Here is a 12,581-nt window from a genome sequence, read left to right as displayed (position 1 = left end):
CCCCTGTATCAGAACAGTGTTTAAAAGAAGGGGTTCCAATAAAAAGGCTTCTAGCCTCTTAGCCTTCTGACCTAGAGTCTCTATCACTTATCCATTCCTGACTCAATGGTGACATAGGGATTTATCAGGAGGCCTCCATGGATCCACCCTGGGCAGCACAAGAGCCCAGCCAGGGCCACACACAAGATGAACCAAAATGGTCACAAAATGCAGAGCTGGGCATGGGATCTCTCACTTTTATAAGTTCTGCTCTATTTGCTTATTGGAGTTAATTGTCCAATTACAGCTTTAGCCCATGAATTTCCATCCTGCTTGTTTTTCTCTCTTCAGCCCACGTTGTTTGTGCTCTTGGGCCTGATATCTGGATCATTGTCCTTGGTCCCCAGCTAGAGAAGGAATTGTTTTGTCTCCCTGCTCTGTGCAGGGAGCTCACCATCCCCTAATAGGAAGCCCAGACCCACACACTAAAGCAGCACAGAATCTGAAAAATAGAAAAGCTAAAAGCTAAGGCATCAGATGATCTTGAAAACCAAACACAGATAAAAATTACTTGTGCTTCCTCAATCCACATTGCTTATGCTCTTGGGCCTGAGATCTGGATCATTTGTCCTTGGTCCCCAGCTGGAGAAGGAATTGTTTTGTCTCCCTACTCTGTGCAGAGAGCTCACCATCCCCTCATATGAGGCCCAGACCCCCACACTAAAGCACAGAATGTGAAAAATACAAAAGCTGAAGCTGAGGCATCGTGAGGAGTTGCTGTGCACCAGCCCCAGCAGCGCCGTGCGCGGAGGCGCCGTCAGCAGCCGCGCTGCGCAGGCTGGAGAGAGGCACCTCCTGTAAATGTCACTGGGTTTCTAAAGGTTAAGTAAGCATCTTGAGAAAGGCCTTCGTGCTCCTGTGCTCCACCTCAGTGCAGGCTGATAAAGGATTATTGAAAAAGGAAAAAAAGCTTGCAAACAGATAAAAGGCTCATGGGCTGGTGTTGAACAATTGAATTTTTCCATGCCCAGCTACAGTAGTAGATTACCAATGGCAGATTTACCATTCTTAATTATTACAGCAAAGTATTAAAGACTGTTTTGCTTAATTAAAGAAGTCATCTACAGATGAGTGTTAATTCATACACATAACTGTTTTTTAAAGCTATGACAGCTTCCCTTGGAGCACCCTCTGAAACATCTACCCTTGAGGTCAGAATTTGTGACAGCTGTGGGGTCACCAGCAGCTCAGTGAGTGAAGCCTGGAAACAAGCCCCAAAACTTGGTGAGAGCTCTGTGCTGTACCATGAGCTCTGTTACTGCTGTTATTTGAAGGGAAACAGACTGGAAAAGCAAGAACCAAGGAAAAGGGAAGCCCAGGAAGGACAGCCCCAGCTGGACGCTCTCCTGGCTCACTGCAGGAACACCAACACCTTCTTCCCTCACCACCAGGAGTTCGGTCTGGTGTCACACACAGCACCCAGGGTGAGAATGCTGGCTTTGGAAGGGGGGAGGACACACCTCAATACCCTGTCTACCCTCCCTCCCCACATCTCTGGCAGCTCCCTGCCAACCTCACTGGTAAAGGACCATAAAATTAGAACAAACTGCATGGATCTTGCACTATGAAAAGAGGAAGAGATTTCTTCAACAGGGACAGAAGAAAACAGAAGGAAAATGGAGTCAGAGAGTAAAAAAGTACTGATACCAGATACTCTCACTTTCTTTTACATGTCTAGAGAGTAGCAGAGGAGACTGAAAAGTGAGGGGAGAGAAGGAAACCAGGGATAGAACCTGGATGTGAAGAACACCCTAAGAAAGAAAAAGCAGAATGAGGAACAAAAGATGACAAGGAAACAAAGTAAGCAGCAAAGAAGAGAAATCCACCGAGGGAATAGAGAAAAACAAAAGAGCAAGAGCGCAACAGAATCAAGTGGGGGAGGGAGGCTGGAACAAGAACCACTGAAACGGCTCAGAAAACTCAAGACATGTTGTGTAAAAAAAAGCCCCAAACTATAAATAGAAGGAAAAAGAAGGGGGAAACCATACAGAAAGATTAAAGGCAAAGGAGAGTCAGCTTTAAAGCCTAGACTGCACACAGCTTGCAAACATGATAATAAGAACATAAGGCAGGTTACCACCACAATGTCAACTCCTACCAAAAAAGCAGTCACAGGGGCTCAACCCAAACCATCAGCCCTTCCAGACAGAAATTATGACTTAGTTTGGTCCCAGGCTGATTTGATGGCCAGTGGGATCAGAGCCAGCAGTGCCCTGGGGCCAGCAGGGCCATCCCTGTCCTGGGGCAGACCTCATTGTGGTCTTCAGCATCCTCAGGAGGGGCAACACAGGGCAGGTACAGAGCTCCTCGCTCTCATGACCAGGAATGGGGCCAGGAAAGGGCTGGAGCTGTGCCAGGGAGGCTTAGGTTGGGTATCAGAGAAAGGTTCTTCCCCCAGAGGGTGCTGGCACTGCCCAGGCTCCCCAGGGAATGGGCACGGCCTGAGGCTGCCAGAGCTCCAGGAGCTCCAGGGATGGCCAGGGTGGGATTGTTGGGGTGTCCATGCAGGACCAGGAGTGGAATTCAATGAGCCTGATGGGTCCCTTTCAACTCAGCATATTCTGTGATTCTGTGGTCAGAATGCAGAGCTCCTATATAATAAATATCACTAGGAAAAAACCCTTTCCTTGAGAGGTCTCTGACTTTAGTACTAGAGGGTCCTTAAGATATTCCTGGAGCTGAAAGTGGCACAGCTTCCTTACAGTGCCAGCTCTGGTTGGCTGTAAAGGGGATGGAGTTCAGCTAAAAGAGGGTTAAACCAGAGCACTGGGGTAACCACATGACCCATCTGTTCTGGATTTCTTCACTTCTGCAGCAAATCCACCACATTCTGTCACAGAGGTGTCGACAGGAAAACTGCACGTCCTGGAATGAGGCAGCTGCTGGTGCACATCCCCCTGCACCCTCCTGGCTGCAGGCACACAGAGCAGCACCCCTGGCATGTACCTGCCCAGCACCCTCCTGCTGGCCCTGCAAAACCAGCTCGGCTGCAGAGAGAGACTCTTCCCCCTGCCAGCCCTGTGTGAGGCTCACAGCAGCACCCTGCAGCAGCCCCCTCCTCATCCCTTCTGACATCTCTGCACCCCTCCCACTGCCAGCAGCAAGACCAAGCACAGGAACACAAATTAACCACAGAGCAGCTCATGGAGCTGCTGCTTTTTAAGGGTAGTGCTGTTAACAGAACAGCTCTGAGCACAGAGCTGCACAGCAGGGCAGCTGTGGGCAAAGGCAGCTCACATCACCTGAGCTACGGGCAGGCAGCTTCCAAACCAGTGCCAGCCACCAATGAAGATGTAAAAACAAGGCTGCTTTGTGAATTAAACCACTCTTGTCAGGAGAGGCTTGCCAAGCGACTTGGAACAACTCCCCTTCATGCCAACTCCCCTTCTGCACCCATCTGAAAGGAAACTGTTTTCATTCATGCTGGTATAATGTGATTTGTGTGTGGGCCAGGCTGCACCAGCACAGCTTATTCTGACCCTCCTTCTTGAGTCCAACTTTTGAGATAATGTCTAACTTTTTAGATGTTTTAAGTCACCTAATGCATACTATATTTTAAAATAAATCTGAATCTTTATTGCAATTATTTTTGAAACACTCCATGACAATGTTTATCTGTCCCTGAAGCAGTGTCAGAGGAGACGCTGTGGTAGGTTCAGCAGGAACAAAAGACAGTCCTGCTGCTGGCTGAATCTGCTCCCTGCAATTTCTGCTGGCTGCTATTTGTCAGACAACAATAACAAGCCATGATTTTTGAAGCAAAATGTGCTGGTATTTGAATGAGTAATATCCAAGTATTCATTCAGGGGAGGGCACATTCTTTGCGTTCGTATAATATTTCACAAATCCTCCAAAGTGCAGCAGCACACAAGGATGTGGTTTGTTTCTCTTTCAAACAGTCATCTGCAAGCAATTTCATTCAGTTAAATATCAGAATTAAATTTTAGCCATAGTAGTGCTTCTGTGCAAAGGAAATGATGTTTTAAATAGGCATGCAGATGTGGTCCTGCAGATTGGGGCTTAAAACAGTAAATAACTGAAGGGGAGAGGCACTTACTCCTGAATTACTATTCCCAACTCCAGAATGAAAGTTCTAGATATGACATAACTAAAACCACTTTGGAAACAGAACCAAACTGTGATGTAATAAGTTTTGTTACTCCCAGAAGAAAAGATGACCAAATAAGAAATACTGTTTCAAATTGAAAAGATTTTATTTTTTTAATTCCTACTATTTTCTCTGTTTAGATGAGCCCAAATAATGCTGTGATAATAAAAATATTCTGTGCTACCCCATGTCTGAGACAGAAACAGCCAATAGCACTCAACAGGCACAGCAGAAAGGCTTCCTAAATTTGGGTTAGTTCAGATCTGATGCAGCTATCCAGAACTTCCCAGAAAAAATCTGGGTTCTTTATCAAAATCCCCCACTGCTAGGTGTCCCTCTGAATGGGGCAAGCTCAAGCCAAGCTGTCTGGAACGTGCAGGACTGGCTCTGACTACCAGGGACAGTTTCCTACTTTCCAGCACAATTTTTGCATGCAGTCACATCCACCTTAGGTTGCCTGTCTCAGAGACAAATACTTTACTTTTTTTCTCTTTTAAATCTCTTCTAGATGAGCATAAGACAATCCCTGTTCCCCATGAAGAATCAGTGAGTGGCCAACAAGTGTGGAGGTAACCACTTCCCACATGGAAACACTCAGAGAATTTAAGTGCAGAAATGTCCAGAGAAAGACAAATGCCTCCCAGAACCAGCCCTCAACCCAACAAACAGTTTGTCAAGACTGACAAACACAGACCCAAGATTTTAGAGAATGAGGTTCAAGTCAGGCCAAAAGCTCAATCAAGCCTGTCTTTTCCAGCTCTCAGTCAAGTCATTGGTGCCCAGAGTTAAAATCTGGTTTGGGTGGAGGGCTTCTGTACTCTCTTTGTGCTTCTGCAATAGCTACTTTGGGGTGGGGAAAGACTTCAAAAATTTCATTTCATTTCACTATTTTGCTGGGAGTATTCTTTCTTTTGTCCTAATACAGAATGGTAATGTTTTTGTATGTCAGAAAAAAAACATTAACAAAAGCACAAGATCATTCCCTCTTCATTCCAGTCCTGTGTCTGGCTTGAGGAAGAGGAGGTCTGCTTGTCATGGGGGAATGTCTCTGAAGGAAAACAGCTTCTGGGACAAGGTCTGTGTGTCCCATAGCAGGACTGTGCTAACAGGCAGGATTCAGCTTGATTTCACCTGGAAAATGGAAAGCACTGTGTAGCTCTTAAATATTTTATTATTGAAAAGGGATCATTTCCAACCGAGAGCTTTGTTTACAGCTTGGCAGAGGGAATGGAAAATATCACATGTTGATATTTGCATTTATCACCTCTGAGCACTGGGAATGGGTAACCCCATGCACAGAGACTAAACAGTGGCAGCAGCCAACAGGCAGCCAAGCACCCCCTCAAATTCAAGCCAGTATCTTTTCAAACCCATTCAATTCACTAAATTTAAATGCACCGATACCTTTAAATCAGGAACAAACTCTCCAGTGTTCTGGGAGTGAAACAGCACTAAACTATGTGGTAATGCCAGGGAAAGAAATACCTCCCTCTCTATAATAAGCCCACAGGAGACCACAGCCCCTTACACAACTATTTGCTACTGAGGGATTATTGCTGAATTATTTCTGAAAAAGAGTCTAATAAAATTTGAGTAAAACCAGAACCATTCCCACTGTTGTTATCAAAAGACTTGTCTGTACCTGCATAATAAACTCTTTTACAGGGAAAGAAAATGAGAGCATTAAAATCTACTCTGATGAATGTCTTCCTAATGAAAGTAAAATATTTATCACTTAGCAATTCTTACTTATGGACACTGAGTAAAATATTTTGGTGGTAGATGCATAATGACCACAGAATTAAAAGGTGTCTTTTCATCACAACATGGAAAATTAAAGAGTTTTTAAAATTAAGGACCAAGCTAAAACAAGCCTTGTGACAATGAACAGCATTTCTGTGCTCCACTAATTCCAAACACTGCTTGACAGATCAAATTAGTGTATGCTAGGGGCTAAATATGAATGGTTTTGGGCCTTTTAAAAAATTATTTCTGTTAAAGCACCATGTGAATTAGCCCTATTCTATTTTGCTAAAACAGGCATGTGAGTGCCCTAATTGCAGGTAATTTAAAAGTCCAGGGACAAAAATGTCATTTAATTCTGTGGTATAGTGACAACTTCATAACCTGGAGCCTTCTGAGCTTACCACCAGGAGGATGGAGAGAAAAAATAAACGAACAAAAAAATCAGTAAAAGAAAGGCTTAAGCCTATTTCCCAAGAGACAAGTGCAGGCAGACAGAGAACAAATGGCATGTCCAATGTCACATGTACCACAGAATCATGGAATATCCTGACTGGGAGGGACCCCCAAGGGTCATCCTGTCCCACTCCTGGCCCTGCACAGACACCCCAACAATCCCAGCCTGGGCATCCCTGGAGCTCCTGGAGCTCTGGCAGCCTCGGGGCCGTGCTCATTCCCTGGGGAGCCTGGGCAGTGCCCAGCACCCTCTGGGGGAAGAACCTTGTCCTCATGTTCAGTATGGTTACTGGGAAAGAGCCAGGAACTGAATTTAAGTGTTGATCCACTCTTAACTCTCCTGTTTTCAGGTCCATAACCATTTCTCACCTTCCTTTATGTCTCAGGTTGCAGGGTGTAGCTGGGTGTGTATTCTATCACCCTCTGTCAGAGCTGGGGCAGTTCTCTGCTGTCCATGGGGCAGTTTTCTTTATCTCTCCCACAGCCAATCCTCCCTCCAGGAGATCTCTGCTGTCCATGGCCACTGAGTGTCCCTGCAGGGCTGATCAAATTCCAGCATCCCATGGGGAGATGCTGTGCCCAGGGCAGGAGCCAAGCATTCCTACCTGGATCCAATCTGAGCCTGGAACAGCACAGCAGCCTTTGCCCACTGCATTGCCAGAGGAGCAGCTTTCTCCTGCCCTGCATTGCCAGAGGGAGAGCAGGCCCATCTCCAGCAGCCCTGGAGCTGCAGAGGAAAACTCCCCCCTTGTGCAGGATCCCTGCTCCAGCAGAAGCACAGCTGGCACTGCAGGAGGGCTGAGCCCCCATGGGATGGGACTGTGCCACCACCCTGCCCACAGGGGGCCAGGGCCTGTTCTGACTCTGGCAGTGGTTTGTTTTCTTTTTTTTTGTACTATTGCATTTGTATTTTTAATTTTCCTAATAAAGAACTGTTATTCCTGTTCCCATATCTTTGCCTGAGAGCCCCTTAATTTCAGAATTATAATAAATCAGAGGGAGGGAGTTTACATTTTCCATTTCAAGGGAGGCTCCTGCCTTCCTTAGCAGACACCTGGCTTTTCAAACCCAGACACTTGAACTCCCAGCAGTGCTGAGTTCCAGGTCCTTGTGCAGTCAGTGCCAGCCTGGGCTCCTGCACCCCGGGGTTCCCCCCAGCCCCCTGGGGCTCCCTGCTGAAGGTGCTTTGAGCCACCACAGCTCCAGGATCAGTCTGCTGAGCACCCACAGGTCCCCCAGCCTCGAGCCCAGCCCTGGGTGTGCCAGGGCCCCTTCCCAGGGTGGGGATCCCTGGCAGAGGCTGGTCCCTGGTGCAGGGGTGGCTGCTCACTGGGAGCTGCTGCAGCTCACAGCTCAGTGCAGTTCTGCTGCTCTGCTCTTGTACTGACAACACTTGCACTCAGAGGCTCACAGCACTTCCTGGGAGTTAAAAATGGATTTTACAGTGTTTCATTAAAAATAAATAACCTACTTAAGGGGGATAAAAAAACCAGTATTACCAAAGGTAAACACACCAGGAGTCTCAACTAATGTTGACACAGCACAAAACACATATCAAATATTTGTCAATGAACTTTTTAATGCAATTTACAGGAACTTTTGTCTGTGTTTTTTTAATATTTTGACACTTTGTCATAATTTATTCCTTTCCCAAAGCAGGCTCTGCTTTTAGCTAACAACTACCTTTTTTTAATTTAAACCACACTAATAATGTAGTAAATTTCCAAAAATATTTCTGAAAGCATGTTATCCCTGGCATTTACCCACCAGCTTGTCATACAGCTGAGCCCTCTAACCTTGGCACTGCAAGAGTAGACTTTAAGTAACCACTAGCTTTAAAGAGGAGGGGGGGAAAGGGCAGATTTTTGGATGACAGATAGATGGCATTTTTACAGTGACAAAGATTTATGATATTTAAATTGCTCAGCCAAACTACTCCAGTGTAATGACTGAAGTTCAGATGGGTATCCTGTATTTAAATGCACAGACACACTGCAGGGCAGCTACTTCTGGATGGTTTTGATGGGCTAATTTGCAATAAAAAGTAAGATTTTAAGGAAGAACCTTAAGGAGTCAATTGGCTGGTGTGATGTTTAAAATCCAACTGGAATTTCAATGCCCTGCCAGCTCCACTGATGTGTTAGCTGGCTCTGGATATGGGGCTATGTCTTAATGTACCAAACACCTTAAATGTCCAAATGAAATGCTCCAGCCATAGCAGAGATCTCTGCACGAGAACAAGTTCAGCTGAGTTCCTGAGGGAAGGAAAAAAAGCCCTGCAAAGAGAATGGAGTTGTCTGTAACAGCTGACAGAAGTTCAGATGCAGCTAGTCAAGTGCAGCCAGTTATGATTCAGTTGTATAATAGCATTTGCACTGACAGACAAGACAATCTTTCTTACAACTGTCTGTAGCTTTTTGGCTTGAAGAATCTTGATGTTCTTATAAATTGCAACTTCCCATCACATTCAAAATGTCTATATATTTTTACAGGACACAAGGCATTTGTATGGCATCTGTTACAAAATATATATTCCTACTGCCTAGAAAATGCATTTCAAGTCTTCATACATTAAGTCTGATTTATTCAAGCTCATGGAAAAACTATTTTGAGCAATCTGTCTGGAATACAGGATGCATGAAGAACTGGGGTGCCACAAACTGGCTTCTGATTCTCTGCCCCTCGGCACCAGCACAGAGAAAAGTTACTTTGACCTGAAACTAATGTAAATTGAAAGTGCTGCAACCTGAGCTACTCCAAGAACGTAATTCTTATCCCATTTACCTGACATCATTAATGTGTGCAGCACTGATCATCAGTCAGTTATCTCAGTTCACTGCAGTTGCCAGAGAGCATCCCTATTTATGGAGACGTTACTCTTTTCAGCACAGAGGTTGAGTTTTTGCTCACATCATCTAGAGATACTATTTGCAGATAATCTCCAGCTGACAGAGGCTGTTCCAGGGCTGGCAGAGAGCACTAACACTCCCAGGAACACGTGCTCCTTATCCAAGGGTTTTCCATGGCATTTCCTGACCACCCTGCGCTGCTGCCAGCACCACACACTGAGGAAAATATCCCAGAATTCAGGGACTGAAACAGAGCTACCAAAGCCCAAAGATACACCCCCTCAGAGAGGTTTTGTGGTTTGCTGTTTCACAATTCCCAGGGGCTCCACTGACAACCTGCTGTGCCTCAGAGCCCAGGCTGGAGGAGCAGGGGATGGAGCACAAATCTGCACTGGGAGGCAAAATTACACTGAGAAACCTGAGAATGACACAGACACAGGAAAGAACAGTCACAAAAGCACAGCACTGCACTGTGCCAATCTCCCTCTCCTGAGCAACCTCATCATCTGCAGAGCCCTGGAGATGGCACAGGGCACCACCAGACAACTGCTTGTACCTCTCATTGTGCCCCTTGCCCAGATGCTTGTAGATCCATTGCAAATATCCAAGAGTCATGGATAACGTCTTTTGCATTTCTGTTTAAAGATTTCATACCTACTTATAAATTGTCTTCATTAGTACCATCATTATTATTATTATTAATATACGGACACTCATAGCTTCACACTTTCACAGAGTCACAGAATATCCTGAGTTGGAAGGGAATCACAAGGATCAAGTCCAGTTCTTAAGTCAATGGTTCACAGAGGGATCAAACTCATACCCTTGGTGTTATTGGCACCATGGTTTTGTTTCCTTTAATCTCTTTGCATCCTACTGTGATTCCTCCTTCCAGAGCACCAATAAACATCTGTCTGCAAAAAAAATACTCAGGTTGTAGGACAGAGCAAGCAGGTCCCTGCCATGGGACCACTCCTGCCCCACACACCTTAATTCACAGAATCATAGCATTTATGAGGTTGGAAAAGACCTTTGGGATCATCAAGTCCAACCTATGACCCAACACCACCTTATCAACCAGACCATGGCACTGAGTGCCACATCCAGTCCTTTTACAACAGCTCCAGGGACAGCCTCCCTATGCAGCCCCTTCCAATGCCCAATCACTGTTTTTGTGAAGATTTTTTCCTAATGTCCAGCCTGAACTTCCACTGGTGCAGCTTAAGTCTGGGTGCTCTCATCCTGTCACTGTTCCCTGGGAGCAGAGCCTGACCCCCCTGGCTGCACCCTCCTGTCAGGGAGTTGCAGAGTGTGATGAGATCTCTCCTGAGCCTCCTCCTCTCCAGGATAAACACCCCCAGCTCCCTCAGCTGCTCCTCACAGGACCTGTGCTCCAGACCCTTCCCCAGCCTTGGTGCCCTTCTCTGGATGCATTCGGGTGCTCAGCCCAGCACACAGCCCCTGAGGCACGGGCAGTGTCCCTCCTTCCCCAGCACAGCAGCAGGGAAAGGCAGCAGCTCCTTCCATTCTCAGGAGGAGAGAAGCAGCGTCACCGTGTCAGGGAGTGGCACAGTGGCTGTGCAGGGGGACAGGAGCTGGTGACCACTCCAGGGGGCAGCTGCAGGGTGAACACAAGGCAGAGCTGGGCTGGAGCAGCACAGCGACCCGAACACTCCATCCCTGTCAGCCACAGCACACACAGGCAGGAGTTGCTCTGTGGATTCCTGCTGGCAGCAGAAAGCTCCAAGCAGGAACACTCCTGCCACTCAGATCCCTCTGCAGCTGGAGCAGACTCTGCCAGGCAGGGAGCACATGGCCCCTTGCGTGTCACGGTCCCAGGGACCTCTTTTCATCCAGAAACTGAAGCTCAGGCTTTCCTTCTCTGAAACCACAGCCCACACTCATTTGGTTTTTTAATAGAAAACACCAGTCTGTGGAAGTATGAAATACAGACATTTTAATTCACCCTTATCAATTTGTGGCACAGCTCATAAAGTGTGTCTGGAGAGCATCAGCAAGTCAGCCAAACCACGTGGGAGCTTGAACAGGGACAAGAACCCACTCTGGGATACCTTGCTGAGACAATGTGTTTTACAGGAGGAAATGCAACGTGCCTCACATTATCAATAACATTTAACTGAGACTGCTATTGGACAAAAGACTTCTGTAAACATCTGTCTTGATTTGGAACTTGGAGCAAACAATTACCTGCTTCCAAGAGACTTCAGTATAACAATATTCTCTTTACATTGTGGTGGAGTAAAAGCTGGGAATAGTATCAGCTCTCAGGACATGCAGTGACAAGTCTCAGTGAAGAATGAGCCCCAGCCCCACGCCTGCAAAGCAGTTTGAGGTTTGATGATGCAGAGCCAAGGGGGGCAGTGCAAAGAAAACAAGGCTATGCTGTGAGGGTTGTTCTGCCCCCTGCCCTGTGCAGGACTTCAGCCATCAACTTCAGCAGGGAAACCAAGACAGCCCCTGCCAGAGGCTGCTTCAGAAATATCTGCCCCTTTCAAATTCAGCTGCTGTTTATTAATATATCATTTTTCATATCTGGATTTTTGACTTCAGGAGGTATCAACAACAAGCACATATGTATTCTTAAAAGTCACTGTTCAACATGACACAAACACGTGCCTGAATGTGTTACTGGTTCTGTCTTGACTGATTTCTGACTGACAGCAATAAATTTACTCTTTAAATAGAAATTTAACAATAACAATAATAAACCACAGCATGGATTTAAGTGGTCACTAAATCAAATATTCAGGGCAGACATTGTCAGGCAATATCCCCTTCCAACAACTTATGTTTGGGAGTTGACAAAAGCCTTAGTCATAGTAATATAGCAGAGTTTATTTTCCAAATCAGACCTCAAATGTGCAACCTTGCATGAAATCACCCTCAGAAACCAATAAGGTACTTCTGTGACAGACCACAAGACATAATAAATGAAATATTAATAATCAGCCTTCAAGGAACCGTATCTATGTCATCCAGTGCAGTTACTTCTCCTTTAAAATATAATAAAACTGCATAGATTTGTGATGTTATCCTTGGATTGCACACACTTCCTAGGGCACAGACTGTGAGAGTAGAATGTTCACCTGCAGGAAGGTGCCCAGCACAGCTCCTTCCTGGAGCCTTTAAACAGAGAGGGTGATCCAGCTGCTCCCATTGAAGCAAAGCTGTGCATGGAGCATTTCCTCCAGCTGCCTGCCCACAATGGGAACACTGCTTGAACTCCACAGCAAAGCCGTGGTGAGATTCCCTGCTTTGCCAAAGGATAATTTGTGTTAACACCAACACCTCCAGAAGGATGGAGCTGCTTCCTGCTCAGTGCCATGTGTTGTCACGCCAAGGAACGTGGGTGCAGCTGAGAGCTG

At 46.1% G+C, this 12,581-nt stretch overlaps 1 protein-coding gene and 1 long non-coding RNA gene across 9 annotated transcripts in view; both read right to left on the bottom strand.

Annotated features, from left to right (window-relative positions):
• Positions 1–12,581, bottom strand: part of AUTS2 (activator of transcription and developmental regulator AUTS2) — a 778,310-nt gene that overhangs the window by 603,285 nt on the left and 162,444 nt on the right. The gene's annotated exons all lie outside the window — the stretch shown is intronic.
• LOC135283761 (uncharacterized) overlaps positions 11,044–12,581 on the bottom strand; it is a 41,142-nt gene continuing 39,604 nt past the window's right edge. The window contains exon 4 of the long non-coding RNA XR_010349396.1: positions 11,044–12,578. This is a non-coding gene — a long non-coding RNA (uncharacterized LOC135283761). The remainder of the gene's footprint in view (positions 12,579–12,581) is intronic.

This window comes from Passer domesticus, chromosome 19 (genome assembly GCF_036417665.1).
Source record: "Passer domesticus isolate bPasDom1 chromosome 19, bPasDom1.hap1, whole genome shotgun sequence".
Taxonomy (NCBI): Eukaryota; Metazoa; Chordata; class Aves; order Passeriformes; family Passeridae; genus Passer; species Passer domesticus.
Note: the sequence above shows the minus strand (reverse complement) of the source record. Positions and strands in the feature narration are given on the sequence as shown.